The following is a 22,118-nucleotide window of genomic DNA, read 5'->3' on the forward strand; positions in this document are numbered from 1 at the left end:
CCTCTCGGCTCCGCTTGAAGTCCGTTGTAGCTGAGATAGGAGGATTGCTAAAGTGACACACAACGGTTGTATTTTCACAGAGCTCTAACTGTAAATTCTGTCTGTGGCAGAGTCATTGCCTTTGCGAAACCAGTTATTATCCTGCGTTTGTCTGATCCCACTGATATCAGCCAGAGGCTGGTATGCATCAGTGCATAGAAGGCCTCTGGGTTTTCCGGGAGCAGCATATGTGGCACGTGTGCTCAGCCAACAGGTGACAGAGATCCAGTGACTGTGAGAGAATCGTACTCTGCATGGAAACGTCTTTGGGTTTGTTTTTCATGTTTTCCGTGAATGTTACTTTGTAAACTTGCAAAGCCTCCCGTCGCTCATAAAGGGGGCTTGCGATATTTATGGCAAGTACTTAGTACTACAGCTTTCTAAATAAAACATAGTATGCTATTCTAATCTCATACTATCATAAACCCTACTGCCAGTATGTGGAAGGTAGTTACTACGCTGGCTTCTAAGTTAGAGTTAGATTATCTGTCAGTGCTATCAGCTGTGCAAATTTTCTCAAAATTGTGAATGTTTAAATAATGTCTGAATCATTAGTCTGACTGTTTCATTAGAAACATTAGTCTGCATCTTCATGCCAGCATTTTCTAAAAAAAGCCTTTCTAACGTGCATTTTAGGCAGCAATCTGTTGAAAAATAGGAATGTGATTAATGATAATGCAAAAAACAAAATGTAACATGCCTGTTACTGTCGATGTTTGTTTTCCTGTTACTTTGAATGCATTGCAATATTGTGAGTAATCACGAGTCAAGCTATAAACCTGAGGGTACGGATATCCTAAGGTTCAAGCATTGTGGGCAGAACTTTGGCATTGCCTGACTGAGACACACGGTGAGAACAAACAGCTTTGTGTCCGTGTGTGACCTCTGATAAGATGGTAGCAGCAGTGTAACAACCTTTTTTTCTTCTTCACGGAAGTGCCGTGAAAGACCTAAGGAAATGTGCAAATAATATAAATTGTGATAACTAAAGCCATGTTAATGGAGCAGCAATGCGTAGCTTCACAAATGCTATTCTCCAATGGTAATTTGTATTAAATTTTGTTGAATGGTTTTAATAATAAAAAGAAAATATCTGTAGGAGGGTGTCCTTTCTTAAGCCCAGTATGTACATTTTTCTTAAGGGACACTGTCAGGTTAAAAATTTACAGGGAAACATTTAAAAGCAGGACTCTTACAAACACATATCTATCTGTGTAGAGGCTGTTAAACTGCTGAACTGTGCTGTGAGCGTAACATTCACACGCTAATGATTTATTTGCATCACTGATTCGGGGGTGCTCTTATATTTGGTGCAGTGACGTACACCTAACCGATAGTCTGGCCCTTGTGTAAATAAGAGTTCAAAAATGTTCTACCTGCATCACTGATAGTATCTCAGAGCAGTAAAAATTGAAAGCTTATAGGTATGTCTTTTCAGCATTTTTGCTGAAGTATAACCAGGAGAAAAGACAATCAAGTTGAAGAAAAAAGCAAGCACTATTTTATTTTAGAGATAAAAATAAAGCAAAACCTTGCAGTGTCCCTTTAGCTCTGGTTTGTTGTAAACATCCATTCTGACACAGGGAGAAGTGCAGAAGAAATTTTGTGAGACTATATATATGTATGTACATATATAGATAGATAGATATAAAAAAAAAAAAAAAAAAGCCAAACTCCATTCTGTAGGGTATCATATGTCTACCAGCACATCCCAGGAAAAAGAACATTCTCTTGCATACATGCAGAAATGTGAAAATAAAGATGTCTGTGTGAAACGTGGTATTGGTCTCACTGCAGTGCCTGAACAGGTTGTGTTGCCCAGCTGACCGCTCCCCTGGCCAGCTCTTGGCTGCGCAGACAGGCAGCGAGCAGCCTGGGGACAGCCGCCCCTGCCACCGAGGCACCGGCCTGCTCAGGAGAGACAGCGGTTCCCTGGGGAAAATGCCAAACCTGACTTCTTGCTGTCCCTGCAAGGAAAAGGTGTTGAAGCTGCCTGTTCAGCGCCTCTCACGAGCTCTGAAGTGCACCCAGCTACTGCTAGGCAAAGTAGACTCTGGCTCACCGGCACGTGCGTATGCTTTTTATTCATTTTTCAGCATCAGGTTTGCTCGAGTGGCATTCCAAAGTCTTAGTTACTGCTGTGAGATATTAGACACCTCTGATTTTATTCTCAGCCCATCACCACTGCAGGCTGAGCATCTCATCCTGCTGCCTACATTGTCTGGAGCATTGGATCTGATGGTTTGAAGGGACAGTGGGGAAGAGGGCAGGTATGCACTGGCAATGAGGGCTGTCCCCACAGCATCTCTGGGAATGTCCTCCAGAGCACGGTAGGGTGAAACTGGGGCATGTGCCGCAACTCGGCATGTGAAAAAGGTTACTTTTGAACGCAATAATAGCTTTTTCTTACTGTGAGATTAATTCTGTAATCTTTGCTTATCCACGGCAGGTCCAGCAAAGCTGCAAACAGAAAAGACCTGGACATGTTGGCTCATGAAGATCTACTTCTCTGCACAAGCAGAAGTTATCGGCTACCCGCTTCTCTTGCATTTGGGGCCAGAAGATGCATCTGAGCAAGAGAAACGTGGAGAAACCATGCAGCGTGCTGGGGAAAGTGAGGCTTGTATCCTGCTAGAGCGGGATGTGACTGGGAGCGCTGTGGGATAACAGGTATCTGTTGGTCTGCAACCTAGATTTAATTTAACAAATTGCTTTAAGGGAAGAAATCTCAGATTATCATAATCTCTAAAGCTAAATATCTGGTATCAATTCTGAGAGGTCCAAGCCTAAATGGAGCTGAATGCTCCTGCTGGAAAGAGGGCAGCTTGTTAACTTTCTGCCTTCCATCCTGAATTATTTCCTTATTGCAGTCTGTCTGAAACCACAGCCAGTGCCCTTCAATTCAGTGCTCAGGATTATTTAAAATCCTTTGCCTTTGTGAGGCAAATTCGAGCTGGTGACAGGCAATAGGGTGACAGCAGACAAGTACAGAGGAGGTGAGCGAGCCCGTGGGACAAGGTGACTCATATCTAGCTGTCGTGGTTTAACCCCAGCCAGCAACTAAGCACCACACAGCCGCTCGCTCACTCCCCCCCGGTGGGATGGGGGAGAGAATCGGAAGAGTAAAAGTGAGAAAACTCATGGGTTGAGATAAAGACAGTTTAATAGGTAAAGCAAAAGCCGCACGCACAAGCAAAGCAAAGCAAGGAATTCATTCGCTACTTCCCAGCGGCAGGCAGGGGTTCAGCCATCCCCAGGAAAGCAGGGCTCCATCACGCGTAACGGTTACTTGGGAAGACAAACGCCATCGCTCCAAACGTCTCCCCCTTCCTTCGTCTTCCCCCAGCTTATATACTGAGCATGATGTCATATGGTATGGAATAGCCCTGTGGCCAGTCTGGGTCAGCTGTCCTAGCTATGCTCCCTCCCAGCTTCTTACGCACCTGGCAGAGCACGAGAAGCTAAAAAGTCCTTGACTAGTGTAAACTCTACTCAGCAAGAACCAAAACATCAGTGTCTTATCAACATTATTCTCATCCTAAATCCAAAACACAGCACTATACCAGCTACTAAGAAGAAAATTAACTCTATCCCAGCTGAAACCAGGACACTAGCACAATCTTCAGTCGTTTAGGCCAAATGAAAGGAATATGTAAGAAAGTCTTTATAAATAAATGTTGTTAAAAATAAACAGAAATGACCAGACAAATTTGAAGAGACAGCTGCTAATTGTCTGTGTGACACTAATTAAAGGTTAAAGAATAATGAAAATGCAGTTAAAACAAATTGGCAAGGTATTGGTAATAGTGATATTAAATCCTCAATGTATTTAAATCATCAAGTTAACATGGGAGGTTATTAACCACAACAGGCCAGTCAAGGATAGACATCCCTTTATAAACTACCCATGTCGTAAGTACAACGAAGTCGGGTGTCCCCTGAAGCCCGATATTTGCTCATCGGCAGCTGAGGTGGCACATCCTTATGCGTCCAGGTGACGGCCCCCCCCGTCTGCACGGCACAGGTAAGCACATACAGGTTTCCAGCGGCAGCTTCTCTCTTTGAATTCTGTCCCCAAAGTGTGCATCTTGCAAGTCGGGAGTTGGAGTTAGGGTGGTTTAGACGGAGAGGGTCAGGTACTGTCACCTCCCCATGGGGCTCTCCTGTTCACATACACCAGTTGCTCTCTAAGAAGAGTCAGCCACATTTTCAGCCCCTGAAATAACCCAGCTGTGGGATAGCTCTCAAATATTTTTTTAAAAAGGGGAGGTTAAGATAAATATGTCTGTACATATGAGGTCTAGATCCTTCACCTGCATTCACCTTTAACAAATCCAGGTATATCATATCTGTATATATGTGTACTACTCTGATTTTAGATTTGGAAAAAAAGAATAATAATCAAAGAGGACTGAGCAGCCTCTTGTTGGCTCTAAATTACTCTGCCTTTTTTTTTTTTTTTTTTTTTTTTCAATATTACCATGACAATTTTTAATACTGCTCGTATCTCATCAAAGCACAGACCCTGCTGTCAGGTTAGCTGACAGGAGCTGTCCCAATAATGATTCTTGCTCTTCTCAGAATTAACATGTTAGGTGCCCTGTCAGCGGCACTTATCCCATGCGCTGTCTTTCAGCTAGGAGAATAGGTTTGGTTTTTGTAAAAATTAATAACCCTCATTATAATTTACAGCTCCTGCTTAAATAACTTGTCTTTATGCAGCAGATAAATAGGTGTCTGGATTTGAGAAGACAGGGTCTGGCCGGGCAGCGAGGAGGCTGCGTGCGCAGTGGCGTGCTGCCTGCCGGGCTGTGGCGAGGAACGCTAGATGTCACCCGGACCCCTCCCGGCGTGCGGCCGGGGCCAGCCAAGGAGCGGCAGATTCCAGCATGGGTCGTGGTTAATTACCTGAGGGGCAGGAGATGGCAGGTGTCACACAGTGCTAACTTAACCGCTTGCATACATAAACATCTTCAACAGCTGGCTTTGAGAATTAATTAAGGTAACAGGGCCATGTAATACTTTTCTATAAATGTGGTCATTAAAGATATGTCTATGCAGATATATCTAAGAGTAGGGAAGGTGAACTTTGAAGAACAGAATCTAGGGGAAATTAATTATTTCTAATTCACAGAAAAGGAACTGAAGCAAAATTTTGTGTCCTTTCATCACATCAGGTGTGTACTGTATGGGGTAAGGCATGGGAGCCGCATAAGCAGAAATCCTGCGTGTTCTAATTGACTGCAGAGCTGGCGATGGACCGACCCCTGTGGCTTTGCCAGGAGAGGCTGGTTCTTCACAAACAGGAGACCTGTCCCACTCACCCTCTTGGAGCTGGAAAATGAACTGAGGATCTCCAGATGTGGTTATTTCCAGCCTGTTTTGTTTAAACTTTCCTTTTTGTCCTGTAAAAGAAAAGTGTGCCTTTCTCTCTCTGTTATTGTAGGGACTCGGAATCACTGGAAGGCTCTGGCTGGCAAACCCCCACGGGGGAAGGTGCCTCCTGGCAGCCCAGAATAAGTTGCCATATTTGATTGTGAAATCCCCCTGGCAACTTATCTGCTGTCCTGTCCCTGGGGTTGCATTTGGCCAGGGTAGGCAGCTGCCCATGCTGCACGCAGAGGCCTGTGGAAGAGCCAAGGTGGTACCAGGGTAACCTGCGCTCCTAATTCAGGACAAGGGCTTCTGCAAGAGGCTGGCAGTGCCTCTGGTAGTGGGGAGAGGGGAGAATTTCCTATAAAAACCTGGGATGCTTTTAAAGTTACTTCTTGTTGGGATTTGCCACCACAGCCAGCTGCCATGAAATGCAGAACAGGAACAGGGTTGCAGCACAACAAAGCAATGTTTTGCTCATAGGTGTCAGTTCTGATGTGAAGTCTAGCTGCAGAAGGAAATGGGCCTGGATGGTTACTACCCTCACCCAGGGCCAGGAATCCAGATAAAAAACTGTCAGAATGAGGCCATTCTGGTCAGCCTGAGCACTCCTCATGGAGCCCTGTGACCATCCTTCCCTACGCCACAGGCTTTCTTATGACCCTGTCCACGCTGGCTCCAAAACCCAAGCCGCATCTTGGGTTCCTCTGCCTGCCGCTGAAGGGGGCATAGGAATGATAAAGCCATGTCACCACTTTCCTGTTTTTTTAGAGCATGTGTTTAGGCTTTATATTTGCAGGGAAAGCCAAGGAGCATGTACGCTATTGATGTAAAGGATGGAGGTGAAAGGACCGCTCTTAATAATGTAGAATCAACTGTTTTGTTAAAATGTCTGTGAAAAGTTAGTGCTGACCCAGAGCTTTCCAGAAGGATAGGAAGTTATTGGAAAGTGTTGATTTAAAAAAAAAAATCAAAGATCGATTTTACAATCCCAGGGTTAGATTGACTTTGCTGACATTTTCACAGAAACTTATCCAACCTTTTTGTTCTAATTACTTTATTGATTTACTTATAGATCAATATAAATTGAAAATATATAAGTATACAAGGAGATAGAAGTCAACGCAATGTTTTCTGTCTGAACACATATTCTAAATTTTAGAGAATTCGGAACGTGAAGATGTACAAGAGACTTATGTTTCCTTCACACGGCACGAGGTGTTGTGGAAAACCATTCGCCATTGTGTTACCAACCACTTGTATGTAAGAAAAATAATAGGAATTTTAGCGGGTGAGCATTGCATTGATGGGAGAGAAGACCTATCTGTGCCGTAATTGATAATTAGTAAAACCGTTTGGAAAAACCTATGTGTTTCTATGACAAACTGAGCTGCAAAAATACTTCTGTTGTTCTCAATTTTTGTTTCAGATTTTTAAAAATTTATCTTATAGTAGTTTAATTTGTCTTATATTTGTTTTATTTTGCACTAAGCTGTGATATTGTAATTCTAAAATCTTTAAGGACATTTGCTACAAACAAGTTATTGAACTGTTTTCTAGCTCAGTCTCCTCCTTATTCAGATGAAACAGCTGGACACAAGCAACCAAGAGACACTTTGAAATTAAAAGAAGGTAAGAGATTTCCATCAGAGCAATGCCTTGCAGTGATTTTAACAATAAATTAAAATTAACAGAATATTTAAGCTTTTAGTTTATGTCTTACTGTAGCAGTGAATATTTAGTGCATGCCATAAAGTAATGTGTAAGAATGCAAAACCAGGAAAATATGGTCTGGATTTTGGCAGCTTTAAAGTCCAAAAGCAGAATTTCAGAACTTGAAAATTCACATTTCTGAAGCACGTTTAATCCCCATTTGGAACAGAAATCTCATTCCAGCCCGTGAAGAGGATATGCCAGGGCTCGAGCAGCCCTGCCCAGCAGGGCAAAAAAAGATCACTGCAGAAATCGGTGTGACATTGCAGAGACCTGGAGGTAATTTTAGATACAGTAAAAGCCATGTTCAAAAATTTAACAGACAAGGAGAGACGTACTGTTCCTTTCCTGTAGCTTTGCTATGGGTTTGGTACGGTATTTATACTACTTGTATGGCCCCTATGTTGACAGTATCTGAACACCTTGCCATCGCCTATGTGTGTCTGCAGAGCCCCCAGCGGGGCTGGGAGGTGCTGCCTGGTGCCTGCGTTTGTGCAGGAGCTGGGAAGAGCCATATGACTGTGGGGGTAATTTTGACAGAGCTGGGAACTAAGCCAATCTTTCACGTACTGGATTAGTCCTTGGGCATTAGCTAGTCCTTCCCTCCAAGGACAGGTCCATGGAGTAAGAAGATGCCTTGTTGTAGGGGTTTGGAGAAAGTTAATGGCAGTGGGCTAGAGCTCCCTTGGGGAAGGGGCCAGAGGTGACTGATGGTACTGACAAAGTCTGGAAGGGATAGACAGAACCCTGCCTGGGTCTGTGTTAGAGAGCAGAGAGAGCACAAAAATGTGACAAAGCTGGTCGAACCTGTTCCCCGTGCTGGGATTTTTCTCCTTTGGCTCTTTTTTCGCACTTGGCAAAGAGGGCAGAAATAGATGTTTGGCTGGTCTTCTATGGTTTCGCTCTCGAGGTATTTTTAGTGCGCTGATCTATGGGCACCTGGGCCCTGGCTGTGCCGGTTTCTTCCTTGTTTTCAATGAGGGGGAGCACTGCAGCTCTCCCAAACCCTCCGCTCCCACCCACAGCACATGCAGAGTCGGGGATCAACCCAGAGTACAGCTGGCATTCAGATACTGGGGTATTGGCACAGAAACAAGCAAATGGTCTGAGATCTCCGTGGGGAATAGGCTGTACCCATCCCATGGCTGGAGGCACCGCTGAGTGCCTCGAGCTGGGCAGAATATCCAGTATTGTCATTATTGTGACGATGTAATAGACTTTATAGTCACCAACATTGGCCAGAAAATATCATCACAAGTCAGTATAGTCTGAATTCCCCAGTACGTTTTTTTTCTTAACACCAAAATGTCATCCATTAAAATAAAACAGCCTTCAAAGGCTCCTTTACTTGCACTGCTCATGCTGAGTTTACAGGATCAGCCATCTGGTATCTGCAGCTGAGTTGCCCAACATTCAGGGATATTTTGGGATGTTGTTGGTGTTTGATAGTCAGGTGAAGGAACAGGTATGCTATGCAGTGGTGTCTTTGGCCACGAATAGGGGCTCTTAGGCACTTAATGAAAACGTATTTTAGCTTTTAGAGCAATGGATGAGGGAGGATCTGAAGAGCGAAAGCAAACCAGTATAAGAAGAAATGATAAGGTTTTTGCTGGAAAGTTGTAGTGGACTCATTTAACAACATGAGAAGCGGACCATAAGTCCATCTGGTCTTGCACGAGTTCCTTCCTTTCTATGTACTATCATTTTCTTTGTCACAAATGCACTGTGCCCTCTGCGTGTTCCCTGAGGAAGTCCCACGTCCCGAAAAATATCTTGAAGGGCCCTCAGTGAAACTGCAGTGAGCTGAGTCGGCCGGGGAGGAGCCAGGCAAGACACTGTGCTTGCGGAGCACAAGGCCGACCCCGATGCCGAGTCCCAGGCAGCAGCTCCCGGACGGCTGCGTGAATGGCCCCCCTGCGGGAGGGTGTTCACAGAGGAGAAAGGGTAATTTTTCTTGTTTCACCCACAAATAATTCACACTGCATTGCTCCAAGGTTGTAAAGCAGATATTTCCTCTAGGTAGAGGCTGTTACAGGACATTTGGGGATCAAAGAGCTTGCAATACCTCAGTATAGAGTCCATAGTGAAAATGCTTTGCTCCTGTAGAGCGAGAGCTGGCTATGCCTCATACAGTCCCTGTCTGGCAAACAGAAGGACAAAAGGCCATGTTGTTTGTTCAGGGTTGCTGAGGAAGTTAATGAAAGGCAATTAGAAAAATTGTGGTGGTGAGTCCCCATGTATTAATCTTTATTAGAGTTAGATTTTCCCTTGCAAATGTGACATGCCATCAGGTTTCTGTCTCAAGAGTGTGCTTTGTGGGACATTACAGGGAAGAGTGCGCAGCATTCCCAGAGTAGCTATTAATTTCCCCAAAGCGCTTTTAGCAGACGAGACTCACAGAAAGCCAGCTAACCCGAGCCAGGGTGGCACCTGAGCCACCGGCGGGAGCGGCTGGGGACGCTGCTGCCACTCTGTCCTTCGTACCACGTAACGCAGTCCAGCAGCTCTGACCGATGGTTACAATTCACCAGGGGTGCCAGGCTGAAACAAAAACTGCACAGCATATTTTGGGGGGGGGGATGTAGCCTCTCTCATTAGCCATTTTGATTTGAGTGGTAACCGCTTTAATGTGGCAACTGTAAATAATTGCATGAGTGACAATGTCAGTTTTATTCCTCCTGTTAGCGATCTCCCTTTTGGTGTGGTGCATGTGTTCACTGGCAGGCAGATATACGGCCCTAACATCAGCAAATTCCCTCTGATAATTGTACTGGGGCACCTGGGTACCAGCGGTCCCGTGGGGACATACTGGTCAGTACTTTTCCAGATGCCACATAACTTCTTCAGGGGTGTGTGATGATCTGACGTGACCGTAGATGTAGCGGTAGATAGGCTATGGGGCCTTTAAGGACACCAGACGTTTTCTCTCTGTCAGATAGTTATCAGTGTCATACCAAAGGTTGTGTTCTCCATCAGCTCGCAAGTGTTTCAACGATTTTTGGTAATGGGAACTTGTTATTTCATTTGTGCCAGGGCTGGAGGCACTTTCTACTGTAACAAACACGAACTGTAAATAATCATATGAGCGAAAACGTCAGATATCTTCCTCCTTTTTTGCGATTTCCCTTTTGATTTGCTGTGTGCGTTCCCTGGCGGACAGGTATATGTTCCTGACACATTTTAAAGATCAAGACTGACCCTGAGAAGGAGTGGCCTGAAACCTACTTTATCCCGGGCGCACAGGAGCATTGATCTGGCTCCGACCCAGAGCATGCGGGAAGCCGACGCCAGCTCCGTCAAACACAGAAGGGGCAGGGAACTCTGCAGGTAGCACGTACTGAACTGTGTAAATGCTGTTAAGACCTTTTCTTTATCTTTTGAAATGCAAAACTGAAGGTAAGCCTGCCAATTACTTCTTTTTATCCCTTCAAAATATTTTCATAGCCCTTTGGGAAACCTCCATCATATAAAATTTTTCCCCTTTACCTTATTTCCACAGTGCTCAAAATAATCTACTCCAAAGGTAAACATTTCAGTGAATACTTCAGTAAAATGAAAGGTGTGTTTTGTGATACCATTCAAACTCAGTTTTGAAGACCTCTAAGTTCATGCCCTCAAAAGAAAGCCCAGCAATGTTTTTGTTCAGGCTCTTTTACATCCCATCATAATTCAAAGTTAAGTTAATGTTTCACCTCGGGCTGCAGTAAATTAGATAAAACAGTATTTCCTCATTCACAGAGTAATGACAGTTACCCTTTTTCTTTGTCCGCACTGCTATGTTGTGCTGATAAAGAAAAAAACCATTGCTTAATCCCTTCTAACAACAGTTGAGACTATTTTTAAACCCAAAATATGTTTCTATACTTCATTGCCTATTGCTGAGGCATTTTTTAAGACTGCTAAGCCTCAACCTATTCTAGCTAATGAGAGCTGTCTTTCCAGTGGCAAACCTACCACTCCTATTTTATAAGCTAAATATAAAGCTAAACACGTGTGAACCTCAAGGTGATTTCTCCACCTCATTTTGTTTCACCCAAAACCAGAAAATACTTGTTCCTTGGAAATTAATCTTGGAAGTTGCTGAAGTGCTCCGTGAGCAAGCTTTTCAGAGATGTCCATTCCACGGAGACAGCGAGCACGCGCACACCTGGGCCCGATGCCGCTGGCAGGCGCGTGCCGGAATGACGATTCGCCAAGGAGCAGTTCCCGTGCCCGCTGCGCTGGAGCTCCTCTCGGGTGAGCGGCTGTGGGACCGGGACTCGGTGGGTAACGGAGGGCAAGAGCTTCAGGTAGGACGTTCATCTGCTCTCTTTTACTCATCTGCTGGTAGCGCACACTGCTACTTTGACGTGGATAACATGAATCTCATGTCTTCCACTATTTGAGACTCCTCAGCTCAAAAATAACATAAAGCAAGAATTGTTACTCTTGAATAGTGAAAATAATAACATAAAGCGTCTTCTTATAACCAACATCCAGCCACTTCAGGAGCAAAACTGGAGCGTGTCCATATCAGCTCTCTGTGACTGTTTGGGACAAAATGAAAAACCAAGCGATTTTGAAGCGGGTACGTTGCTGCAGTGCTTCACGAGAGGCGTGGAGGTGCTGGGGGGCGTCTGCTGCATCGGCACCCGCCTGGGCGTTCTGGCTGCTCCAGTGGAGACACTGCTGTGCCGCCGAGGGGCTGAATCCCACCGCCAAGTGCCGCCTCATTTGGAGAGAAGCATAAAGCATTCATGTCGTGATTTGAAATGTTCGTCCAAGTATTTTGGCATTTAATTTTTTTTTTCTTAAAAATATCCCCACAGCCACCACCACCCTTGAAAGAAAACAATATAGGCCTAGGTCCTTTTGGGGGAAAGTTCTTAATTTAAAAAAAAAAAAAAAAAAAAAAGTCTTTTAATTAAGCTGCTTTTATGTTTATGGTGTTCAGAACAGTTCCAAAAAAACATGCACTACTAATAGAGATAACTTTCCTTCTCATGAACATGCAAACCAGAAACTAGTGCTTACTACAGCTTGTCTGATAAGTACATCTTGATCTGATCTGCTGTCTCAGAGTGTGTTTCATCCTATCAACCTAAAAATAAGCAGTACTTTCCAACAGATCCTAATCTAGTGCTAGTTAAAATATCTGTCCAGCTTTTGACAGCGGAAGTCACTTATATGTGTGATATATATATTTAATAAGTTAGGGAGCAGAAAGGCATGACATCATATCAGGTAAGAGTTTTGGCCAAAGATTAAACCACAATTGTGCATTAATCTGAGATAATAACAAAACGTTGTGCACCTGAAACTGAGTGTCCGATTAATTGTCTGTTCCCAAACTCGTTCTTGTATCTGACAAGAGGTTACACCGACCTTTTCTTACTTTTAAAGTGTATTCTTTAAAGCGAAGTTAGAAAGCTGTACAGGAATCTAGGCATGAACATTGGGTGCTGATGTGCACGTAGATAAAATAACGTTTTCAGATTGTAACAGGCAATGTCATAATGGAAATAATTAAATGGGTTTTCGGGTTGGAAAAAAAAAACATGCCTGGTACCAGTCTAGAACTCTTGTTCCTACTTGAAATGTTTTTTTGGTTCAAGTATCAGCAGTATTGGCACGTTAGACCTGTTAAGAACAAGACAGTATTGGTGGCAGAGAATTTGTTGTTAGCGTTGCTTGTTTGTCAAAGAGCAGCTGGAACCTGAAATGTGTTTTACAGCAAATACCAGCCTAGCCATGAATAATTTCCAGCGCTGGGTAAGGTTTCGGAGAGTGCTGGACACCAAGCTGCTGTGAGGTTGGCTCAGGGCTGCCCAGGTGCGTTCGGCTGCTCGTGCGGACGCATCGGCTGAGGAAGCCACGCTGACGGGCAGCTCTCCCGCAGCCCGGTTCCCCTGTGCCTTCTGTCTCCATTCCTTGGCAGTTCATAAAGCATTCACACATTACAAGGGTTTCAAATACTGGATAAAAGGTAGGATGTCACCTACTACTTCTGCAATGCATAAATTCTGTTCTGGAGTAGGATGCCGCGCTGCTGCGGCAGTGTCTGCGGGCAGCCTGGGCTCACACCAAGGCTGGATGGGGCACCTGGCTTACCTGACCCTTCAGCTTCCCAGCGAAGAACAACAAATCCTGGTGATTGAGAGTCAAAGTGAGAGAAGATCAACAGAAAAGTATGTTTCCATGAATCTTTGTCTTTAGAGGTGTCTTTAGCAGACAGCGTGAACAGCTATTCTCTCCGTTTTTGACGTGGGTAGCTAAAGCATGGATCGATGACGGAATTTTTCAAAGTAACTCAGAGGCTTGCTCTAACCTCTGACATTGCTCAGCAGCTCACGTCCCTCTTTTAGCCCGTTCTTTTCCTGGAGGATGTCTCTGTCCCGCGATGTGTTGGGGTGCAGCGTGCGCAGGCACCTCGTGCCAGGGGGATGGGATGGGATGGGATGGGATGGGATGGGAGGTGCGGAGGGCACGGCACTGCGGGGCCACGGTGCTGCGAGGCCCAGGAGAGGGGAATGGGGGCCCTGGGAGGGCAGAGCCTGGGGCAGCCGGCTGTGTGAGGGCAGCCTGGCTGGCCGTTCCTCCTGCCGTTCCCATTAACAATGAGAATTGCGTTTGAGGCACAGGGAGAAAAGGGCTGGTTGCTTGCTTGTTTTCCAGTTAATCAATTAAGAACACATTAAAAGGTGGGGAGAAAAAATTGCTGTGTTGGATCTGCCATGTAATTAATAGGGAAAAATACAGCCACGCTAATTGCATCTCTCAGACCTTTGGTTTTCTGAGCTGTGGTAGGTACCTTCTACATTAAAGTCCCCTTCTTAGTGCAGGAGGAAACTGCAGAGCAGGGGTGATGTAGGGACAGGAGCGGGGCGCTGAGGGTGTTGGCATGTCCTGCTCTGCTCACATCAGACACAGGGCGAAGTGAAGGAAAGTGGGAAGAAAGGGTCATTACTTGGATTTACACGTTCCCTGGCAAAAGGCCTCAGCCGATGGTCATGGCTGACCTGCGTCGCAGCCAGGGCTGGGGAGCACAGCCAGGGACCAGAACCCGGGCTGGGAAAGCACAGACCAGAGAGTGGTTCCTGTGCAGCTGAGGAGCCTGGTTTGAGGTTTGTGTTTGCTTCATCATTTCACCCAAAAAGAGCATACTGGGAACGACTGAGTGTTTTATTTTCTTTGTTGCTGTAGACACCGTCGTCAAGCTGCAGAGTTTGCTGTAAATAAGTCTACAGTATAAAATGACATTTTGTTTCTCACAATATCAGTTTCTGCCTCCTCTTTCTATCCTGTCTTTCAGGCATTTATTTTAGAAAAGCTAGAAAGATAAGTTATGCGATGGGTCTGGATTGACAGTCGCCTTAAATGCTGGAATGGGGTGGAAATACTGCTGGGGTGATGGTGTCCAACTCCAGGTCGCTGCTGTAGCTGTGCCACCGCCTTGCCCTGCCTGCACACTGGGCAACCACTCCTTTCTGCAGCTGGTCTTTGGCAAGAGCCCGACCTTTACCTCTCTTTGTGGCAAGAATGGGTGTCACTGCTGTTTTAAGCTGCCAGGAGCCCAGAGCATAGCTACAGAGAATAAATGTGGTATGAGCTGATTGATTTATCTGCATTTTCTAGCCCAGCAATTAATTCCGCTTTTGGGAGGCAGAACCAAAGCACGAAGCACGCTGTAATGCCAGATCAGAGCTGATAATGTATTCCTCCCTTCCTCGGTCCTTTGCTAGCACAGAGATCAGCCTATTAAGGAATAATCTCCCAAAGCATCAGCCGGCCTCGGCGAGGATCCTCGCCAGCTGCACTGCGGCAGAGCAGAGCCCGGCCGGCGGCTGGAGACAGAGCGGGAAGCCACAGGTGCCAGGGATGGAAGGGAGGTGGCAGCAGGGGCTCGGAGCGGGTGGCCACCTACTTGCCACACTCCCAAGAAGCCAGCCATGAGGCTGCAGCCTGCTGCACAGAGCTGGGAAGTCCCTGCTCTAACCTTACTTTTTGCCAAATTGCTTTGAAACTTATTATTACCACACAGATACGCTTTCCCGTTATCTTACGAGCTAAGTTGGCCCTAAATGTAATACAGCCCTGTGCTGGTTGTTGAGGGCATCTGCAGGGGTTGTCCATGGATGAGGGCTGGCCGCTGGGCAGTGGGGCATCTCGTGTTGGGGGAGCTGCAGCTGGTGGCCGCATACGACTGCTAAACCTGAGGTCTGTGGGGAAACTGAGGCAGGTGGGATGTGTCTGACCTGGGAGCAGTGGTTGGGAAGGGCTGCCCACAGGTGCTGCTGGGCGCCCCGAGGCCCCGTGGGAGCACAGGCACAGCAGCGGGCTCCCAGTCCTGGGGATGCGGGGGCTCGGTGAGGTGGGAGGAGGGGAGAGGGGGAGCTGCTCTTTCCTCTGCTTGCCTCTCCCCCCACATCCCCAAGCAGGCTGCACCCCCTCTCCCTGCCCGCACACTCTCTTTCTCTCAATTTCTCGCTTGTGTAAGCTGCAGTTATATTTATCCCAGCCTTCAAGGGTGCTAGGAAGCGAGTTCAGATGCTGTAGTTAAAAGCTACGGCACCTAAGCAAGCATTCCTGCTGGGGAGCGTTTCGTGTCACCAGCCCAGCAGCTGACTGATGCATCAGCTGGGAATGCAACAGGTACAAGTGCAAAGTCAAGGCAACAAAGAGGAGACGCCGAGGAGAAGGCTGCTGCCACGGCAATCTCCCTGATCCGCTTGTAGAATTCCCTGTGTGTAAGTGTCTCTGTGGGTGGCTTTTGATGGAATTTCTCTCTAAGGCAAAACAAGTAAGTTGAATCTATGGTCTCTTTTACAAACCTTTCTGATCCGGTCCTGTGGAACCAGTGTGGCTATTTTTTTTATCCTGACTTGTATCTTTCATATGAATCTTGCAGTTCGGGACTGAACTGTTCCTGTATGTACAAATTGAAAAGTAAGAACTGGAAATTGCATCCGTTTTTGAGGCATGCTCTGACCTTCTTAAGCCAGGACGGAGAAAGTCATGTGAGCTCTTAACCAGCAAACAACAGTGCTCTGGTTAACAAAAATCAAAATCTCATCAAATTGATACCTGAGCACAAAGAAAAGACAGAGACTTTATCTTCCCCATGGTATTCCTGTTGATTATTATCTGCAGAAGGCATCTGTTTACCTGAGCTCTCTTAGGAATGCATATGTCTTTACACTGTGTTTTGAGCTACGGCATATCCTTTGGGGAAATGTCGTGCTTGTCTTTTGCTGCAGCACAATCTAGGCGCGCCTCCTTTTGCTGTACGGACATCCCATGGGCAGGCAGGGACATCTGGCAGCTGCTACCAGGCAGATAACCAAGCCATGGGGTGCCACCTACCCAGCTCCTGACGTTGCAGACTACCCGTCCAGGGCTGCCCTGTCCTTAAGGACGGTACAGATAGAGCAAAACAGCCTGTGCTCACCTGAGAAAATCAGTTTCGCAAGTGATGCGTTGGTAGCAGTACAGTAGTGCACAGAAAAGGCGATGTATGTGTGTATGCGTGTAACTTCTCCAAAAAACTGTGGCCAAAAATGCAAATGGTGGGAGTATCCACAACGGACAGCCGAGGTATTACTCTGGATTCGTCTTGCCAGCTCAGAGATTTGTAAAAGGATGCAGAGCTGTAATACTCTCCTTGAAACACCAGGGGCATTTGGTGTGAAATACAGCTCTAATTAAATGTGACGGTGTGGCTTTCACGTTGCTACAGTCGATTCGTCGATAGGAAGAGGGCAAACGCTTTGACAGGAGGCTTGGGATGATTAATGGGCTTGCGCGTGCTTTATGTTTTGTTGAAATTACAGACACCTACTAAGGCTGAAGCTTTATTACGGACACCCTCTGAACTGTGGCGTCTTTGGGGCGCGTGCAAGTAGAAGATGGCGGGTGGGAGGCTGAATGGCTCCCGCTGAAGGAACCGGTGCCATGTCAAGCCTCGCGGTTTTTGTGTGGTATGGTTTTGGCTGAAGCTTCGGTGCCCTGAGGCCAGGTGAGAAAACAGATGCACAGTGGTCCAGCCTGGCATCTATTCTCAGCATTAAGGGCATATTACAGAAAAAAGTTACACTAAATGTTGCTCGTGTTATCTCACCCTGAAGAAGTAATGGCCAACTGAGCTAGCTATAGCATAAAAGCAGTTTTTCAGGTTTGAAAGGCTGCTGCGGCACTCTGTGCCCTGAGAGCAGCTCATGGCTTCTCCCCGGCGCAGGCAGCGCTGTGTTGCGTTTCTTTGCCAAGCAGGTTTTGCGCCCCAGGTGTGCGGCTGCTGCGCTGCTGGTGGGCAGCTCCGGCTCAGCTTCCACTGCTGGGGAGTCGGGGTGCCCTCCCAATGCCGGCGGGACGCGGTCGCGGCTGCAGGAAGCCAGTAAAAGAGCTCCTTTTTGCCAAAATTCAACCTCAGGGCAATGCCAGAATGGTTCCCTCCAGCCTCGGGGATCCAGATTAAGTTTCTTGGAGCCGGTGGGCTGCGTCCAGGCTGCCAGCACTGATGCGGGCAGGCAGCGGTGCAGTGCCGCTGGCTGGGGCCACCAGCCCGCCCCTCCTCCTGCCCTTCGCTGGGCTCCCTGCGCCCCGCAGGGAGCTGGCGCTGGGGGGTCTCGGCCCCGGCGCCGCCCTTGGAGCTGAGCCGAGGTCTGCGTATTGGCAGAGCTGAAACCGCGCAGCCCAGCGTGAGAAAATGTAACAACTTAATTTTCCAAAGATTTCCCCCTCCCTTCCGAAAGGGATGCCTTCAGTTTAAAAAAAGAAGTCCATTGAAAACAAAAGACTAATGAATATGGTAGCCCTTCCTCTTTTGCAAGTTTAAACACCTCATCTTTCCTCAGAGAACAGCTCTAAATCATTTTATTTGCAAGCCCTAAGCAGGAATTTGTATTCATGGTAAGACATTTATTGAGTTAATTTATTTAAGGCTGGGGCATAATTTCTAATAATGGAAGAGTCTCTAGGCCCAGTGAAATTGTCTCCCTGATAGGGCATTAATATTTTAAGGGGTTATAATAATCTGTCAATTGATCTGTGTCTTTTAGGGAGTAGGTTAGCAGTTATTAATGATTGCTCATATGAAGGATTATCTTAAATAAAGCTGGTGCTCCTCAGACCACTGCCTGCCCCAGGGCCGCATCGCCGCGCCGGCCGGGGGGGGGTCAGGGCCTGGGTGAAGGGGCAGGAACGAAACGAGGAGGAAAAATAACCCCGTGCAAATCTGCAGGGCGGCCGCTGCTCCCGCAGCCTGGGCTCGGAGGGCAGCGTGGGGAACGCCCGCCGTGCCGCCGGGTGTAGGGGGGTCTGCTGCCGGTCAGGGCTTCCTGAAGGGGTGTGAAACTGGGTGCTGGGCTAAGCAAGGAGGCGTTGGCACGTGTTCTGCGGGAGGCTGGCTCATCTCGGCAGCCAGTCTGACCGTTACTGATAACAGCTAAGAGACAAATAACTTGACCTCTTACTGCCTTAATTTCTCTCTTCTTAGAAACTGGGAACATTTGTGCTATTTCTTGGGTGATTTAAAATGAAGAGGAAAAGTCCAAATAAAAAAAACATTCCTGTTTGTTTTACTGCTGTATTAAATGGCATGTTCCGCTACAAAACATGGTGCTGAATGGCCTTTAAAAAGAAGATAACATAAAAACGAATCCAGATTAAATACGTTTAGGCGAAGCCTGTCTTAGGGAAGGGGTGACAGGAGCGCTGAGGCCCGGGCAGGTTGATGGGGCACGTTCCAGCCCTGCCAGCCCGGGCCGAGGTACCGAACCACGGCGATGCGGCGGTTGGTGGCCTGGGAAGGGGAACAGCGTCAGCAAGTGGTGCAAAGCTGCCACCAAACTGGTGGCAAGAGCTCTCAAACCTGAAAGGATCCTGAGGGGCCTTCAAAGTCTGTCACCTCCTGTCTGCTATTTTGGGTGGCCCGGCTTTTAAGTTTTCGTGTAACCCACAGAGGCGCCTGGTTGGGGGGAAGCAGCAGGCGCTTGGGTAAAAGTTACAGCGCCTGGACGTGGCTCTGCCTTGGGCCACAGCTCTGCTCCCGGGACCCCCGGGACCCCGGCGCACGTCTCCTTTGCTGCACGGAGCAAGCCGAAGGCAAGCAACGCGTGGGGCACTTGGTTTCAAATCCAGTTTTCTTAGTGGCAGCTGCTGGAGGCAAGTCAGTCACACTGCCAGTACCGTGTCTGCTTGTAGTTATTGCGCAGAGGTGACGCTTTCCGTGTGGTAAGCTCTCTGCGGCTGCAAGGTCACACGGTTGATAGCCACACGGCGACTGGCCTGCCAGTCACGGCAGCCAGGTGATCCTGCCGTGCCAGAGCGTTGTCACAGCTTTAAAAGTGTTATAAGGAAAGCGGAACTGTTCATGCTAAGCTGCAGCAGCCTGTTGTGGGTGTGTTCACTGGCTTTAAGGTTTTGTTTGTTCATGTATAAATTATTCCTCTTAATGCAGTAGGTAAAAGCATTTATCTACTAAAAGCTAAATTCTGCTCCGAGTCAAATGCCGGCGCTTTGTGTTTCTGTGTGCGTGGCTTTATTGTGGATATTGAGTGTTTATGGAGGAAAAATGAATGTTGGCGTGGAAGGACATGCAGCTGCAGCGCGGCTCTGGCTGCGCTGCCCGCGAGAGCAAAATAAATGTGTTAGGAAAAAGTGGGCTGTGGAGGCATTCAAGACATCACGTGGCTGGTTTTCCCCTAAAACTTACTGCGGTGAGGAGAGTTTCGCTGCCTTACAGAAATTCAGACTAATATATGTGTAAGATGAATGATTACGTCTGAGCTGTGCTCCTTGGGGCCCCATCGGATATTTTTTTCTTACATGCTCATTTGTCAGCTTGCTGTCAGGCCTTCAGTTAATGAGTTACGGGCAGCTCTATTCATCCTCACTCCCGCCCTTGGGCCGCGCCGGGTCCTTTCCCCCCTCGGCGAGGTGCTGCCGAGGCTGGCCCGCCACGACGCCCAGCTGCGCCAAGCAGGCAGGTGCTCAGCGAGAATGAAGCCAAAATAAAGCGAGTCTGTCCATCGCTCCTTCCCTCCTCCGAGGGGCGGGCCAGGGCACGCAGCAAGTGCTCGACTGAATGGCGTTCATTGCTGAACAGCCCTGCAGGTCTGCCTGCCTGCGACGCGCGCTTCAGGAGGGGGTACAGAAACCGCGATGGCGACCAGCCAGCACCGCGCGACAAGGGAAACTGTTTCCCTTTGCCATGGCCATCCCAGATGACCGGAAAGCAATCCAGAATTACCCAGCCCATCTGCAGGTTTCTTATTTTACATTTACCTGTTACCTGCAAGCCTGGGAGAAAAATTTCCACGTGTTCAATGTGGACGTTGTGGCTGTGCATCTGCTGTAGCCTTTTGGTGTATCGACCGTGCCCTTGGTCTGACAGAACGTGAGAACAATCAGGAACAAAACATCTGATGTATTTTCTCTATGTATTCCTTTATTTTAGCTTTGTGCTCCTCCAGTTCCTTTCTGTCGAAATGACACACTCTCATTCCTTCCAAATTGTGCTCACATGAGAATCTTTCCCTAATAATTACCTTTTATTTCCCATTTCCTCCTCTAGCACACCCAGAGCTGAGCAGAGCACTCAGTAAAGCTCCTCAGTAAACCACCTCTGCTTTATTTACCGTGACTGTAACAAGTACCCACAGTCATTATCCTCCTCTTTACATGTACAGGTCGCAAGGTACCGTTTTGTGTCCTGCGACGGAGTTAATCTTGTGCATGCTTGTCTCGGCTGATAGGAACAAGAATAATTATGTCTCGCATAAAATACCTGCACACACACAATAGAGGAGACTCGGGGAGCAGAGCTGCTGAGGTGGGAGGGACCATATATATAAGGCTGCAATTACAGGGTTGGCAAGTAGAGAGCAAAATCATAGAAAGCAACGTTGCTGGGCTCGTGAGCTGTCTGCCTGTTAGAGGAGGGAAGGTGAACTTCTTGCACCCAGCCCTGGATCCCTGCCTGCAGCGAGGGGCAGGTGTGCAGAGTGAATGAAACCTGAAATAATTGCCCAACGTGACTGAGCACAGCCAGCTGGGAGCTCACGGATCTGCAGCCACAGGAGATTCACAATTGCAGGCAAGTTTAGATTAGAGCTAGAGTTAAGGTATCTAGTGGAAGAGAAAGAGAGCTGCCTGGAGCATGCCAAATTTCTGTATAAAACTGAAATTCTTTATAAACTTAATGTACATTGTATTTGCTCAAACAGAGCAAATGAATTGACCAAACAGAAGCCAAACTTGACATTTTGGAGGAAGAATTTCTTTCACGTAAGTAAATCCCAGAAACCTTCATTCTGATATAATTTAAGACATTCTGTATGTATTTGAAGAACTCGGTCCTGGAAGCTGCAGGCAGACCGGTGTGTCGTGTTGGGTGGGCAGACGTGAGCAGAAGCTGCCACTTCCCACAAGTAGCTTGAAGGAGGAGAGTTTACATCTTGAAAACATAAATGCATTACTCAGGCATGGTTTTAACATTCTTACGTAAGGACTGAGAATCTAATTTTATGTAAACCCTTCTTGTATCTTGGAGTTGCTTCTGACTTCCATTGGAATAAATAAGACGGGAATCCGGCCTGCAGTTTTATGGGGTGTCAGATAAATAATAGACCTGGTTCCCCTCTCTCTCCTACTAAGAGTAGTGCTATGTGTAAAGTCCACGTGTATAAATGTATGTGCCACTCGTGGTACCAGCGTACATGAAATGAGGAGCGGGCTCTGTATTTTGAAGTCACCCGGTGCTGGTTTGTCCCACGCAGCCTGGGACTCCCTCCGGGCGGTGGCTGATGCCCTGTCGCCCACCGTGGGAGACCAGCCCGTACGTGGGGGCCGGTCCCTGCACAGCGCTGAGGGCCGGCCGGGCGCTGACATACCACCCGGGTTGCCTCGAGCACGTGTAGGGGTGTGCTGTAGCCTCAGCGAGTCGCCTTGGCAGTGCCTGCTGTCTCTGGAACTGAGAGGTAATTTTTCATGTGATGTCATGACAGTGACGTGGATAG

General features: G+C 47.2%; 1 protein-coding gene across 10 annotated transcripts in view; it reads left to right on the forward strand.

Annotated features, from left to right (window-relative positions):
- Nucleotides 1-10,402: 10,402 nt before the first annotated feature.
- GABRP (gamma-aminobutyric acid type A receptor subunit pi) overlaps nt 10,403-22,118 on the forward strand; it is a 40,647-nt gene continuing 28,931 nt past the window's right edge. For 7 of the 10 annotated variants that reach the window (XM_082323742.1, XM_082323745.1, XM_082323747.1 and 4 more), the window contains exons 1-2: nt 10,403-10,521; nt 11,169-11,878. The gene's annotated coding sequence lies outside the window, so the exon portion shown is untranslated. The remainder of the gene's footprint in view (nt 10,522-11,168; nt 11,879-22,118) is intronic. The other 3 variants (XM_082323749.1, XM_082323750.1, XM_082323751.1) reach the window with 3 other exon arrangements.

Source organism: Platalea leucorodia (assembly GCF_965183815.1).
Source record: "Platalea leucorodia genome assembly, chromosome: 11".
NCBI lineage: Eukaryota > Metazoa > Chordata > Aves > Pelecaniformes > Threskiornithidae > Platalea > Platalea leucorodia.